Below are 2,532 nucleotides of genomic sequence, written 5' to 3'. Positions count from 1 at the left end.
TAATTTAATTCAAATTAGTTTAATTTCAAACATGAACAAGGGGGTATTAATTTGCTAGAGTTGCCATAGCAAATATCTCAGAATGGGTGGCACAAGCAATAGAAATTTATTTCTCAATGTACTGGAGGCTGTAAATCCAAGATCAAGGTGTTGACAGATTTGGTTCCTCTGAGGCCCCTCCTTTCAGCTCTTCTTTGGCCTCCCTCTTGCTGCCTCTTCACATAATTTTGCCTCTGTGCACACGCACATCCCTGGTGTCTCTGTCCTAATCTCCTCTTCTTACAAGGACACCAGTCAGATAGAATTAGAGCACTCCCTGATATTCTCATTTTAACTTAATCACCCCTTCAAAGGCCTTATTTCCAAATACAGTCACATTCTTAGGTATGTATTCTTATGAATACATATGAATGGGAGGGAGGTTTGCAATTCACTCCATAACAAGTTAGCAAAGAAAAAAACCTTCAAACTTGGGTAGTTTTGCTTCTCCCAACTCTTGGTTGTCCATAAGGAATAGAAAAGAGTATTTGGAAAGTTGACGGAAAATAGTAGATGGAAGAAGAGTCCCATAAGGCTCTGTCAGCTGATGATATCTGGCATAGTGAAACTGTTTTTCACTCTTCAGTAGAAGAGAGGTTTAAGAAAGATAAACCTCTCTCACGGGTTTCCCTCACTGTCTTTCCTGACTCAGCTTCCATCCCAGGAATTTTAAATTGTTGAATGGGTCAACATGTTGAGGCTAATGTGAAATTTTAGTTCCCATTCACACAAAGGTTGACCACCAACCAGGTTGATGGGTGCATTTCTTTTCCATGGAAACAAAGTGTATCGGGTCAGGTATAAATGGGAAAGAGTTGGGGAGCTCGGGAAGAGGCCTTCATACCATGGAAGCATTGGTTTCATTTTTAGGAAGTTATGCAGATAGAATTCACAAATTTCTTATAAGCACTAAAACCAGATTATTTGGTTCATTCCTGGTCATATAATAGGCATTAAGTACATTATTATACTCATTTTTTGTTTGTTTGTTTTTCACTGTAATATCATTCTCAAGAAATCTTGAGAATATTATCTTTGGGAACTAAAAATATCAAATTTTACTTTAGGTTCCAAGGCTCTTGAAATGGTCATTATCCCCTTGCAGAGGGCTGCTATAAGGAACAGAGGTTTAACTTTTAACAGAAGGATAATGGCTATTGAATCTCAGTCTCTTTTAATTCCCCAGCACCCTTTAGGTCAGAGAGTTGTCTTATTCTCCACTGTCATCATCAGACTCTGCTCAGGATTAATAATCCTCTGGTTACTCTAGATGGGAATTATGATGCCAGAAAGAAGAGAACTTTAGGTGAGGATAAGAACAGTGAGGTGGTCTTTCAAAGGATGAGAAAACGGAGAAACTCCAAACCCAGAAAGAATTAGCGTTAGGACTCAGACTAAGATTATTAAAGATGTCTTATGGTCTGCCTGATGCATTATAAAGACTAGACGATGACAGAGATTGGGATATGTTTGTGCTCCAGGAGAAACTGAAAGACAGAGAAGGGGTAGGTAAATGTCCAACTATGTACTATTACATCATGCACCGTCTCTAAGTTATTAAATAGAGTGAGGCAATATTTAATAAATCCAGCCAAGTTTAATGTACCCACTCCCTTGAACTCCTCAGCATTTGAAGGCATGCCTCTTTGTGGGAGAAGATCCCCCCAGCAGAAAGCTGATAATAATAATTACTCATCACCTCTGACATTATGGGTATTTGTATCTGTAAGAGTGAGATATAGATAGCATCACTGACTCAAGGGACATGAATTTTTAGCAAACTCTGGGTGATAATGAAGGACAGGGAAGCCTGAAGTGCTGCAGTCCAAGGGGTCACAAAGAGTCAGACATTACTTAGTAACTGAACAGCAACAACAAGAAAAAAGGAAATACCACTTTTGGAGTGGTGACATTTATGGCAAATATGACTTTTCATTGGTGAGAGACTACCTCGTGATGGGAGGCCCTTAAAACATGGGGTGATTAGCTTTGGCAGGAAGTGGTGTTTTGAATAGCGACAACAACCCAGCTGGCCAGTTTGGTGGTTGGTGATCAGAGGGTAAGAGCGCTTCTTCTGGAAATGGGGAGGAACAAGAGAGAAAACTAATAAGAAAGATACATCCTCTAAAGAAAGAGAGACTGAGAGAAGCATGTTACAGAAACTGACACGAAGTCAGGAAGCCACTGGGAAAAGGATGCAGGCTCTGAACAAATGACTCACTTCCCACCCCCAGCCTTTGTGCCACACCCAGACTGAATGATTTGGGGTGAAAGGGTATGGAATTTGGAAACTTGAGAGATGTTGTCCACTCTCAATCCCCATGCGCACACTTCATATCAAAGCCTGTTGGCATTCTTTGTTGATAGATAATTTTCCAATAGCATTACGGGTTATCAGTCACCACACCCAGGAAGGTACTCCATCATTAAACCATGTTACTGGGATGAAGAGAGCAAGTTGCCCCTTTTGGACAATGCTCTGGTCCCCATCCA

This window comes from Moschus berezovskii, chromosome 1, assembly GCF_049115385.1.
Source record: "Moschus berezovskii isolate FMDL1 chromosome 1, NW_MosBer_1.0, whole genome shotgun sequence".
Taxonomy (NCBI): domain Eukaryota; kingdom Metazoa; phylum Chordata; class Mammalia; order Artiodactyla; family Moschidae; genus Moschus; species Moschus berezovskii.
The sequence above is the reverse complement of the archived record's forward strand: the minus strand, read 5'-3'. Positions refer to the sequence as shown.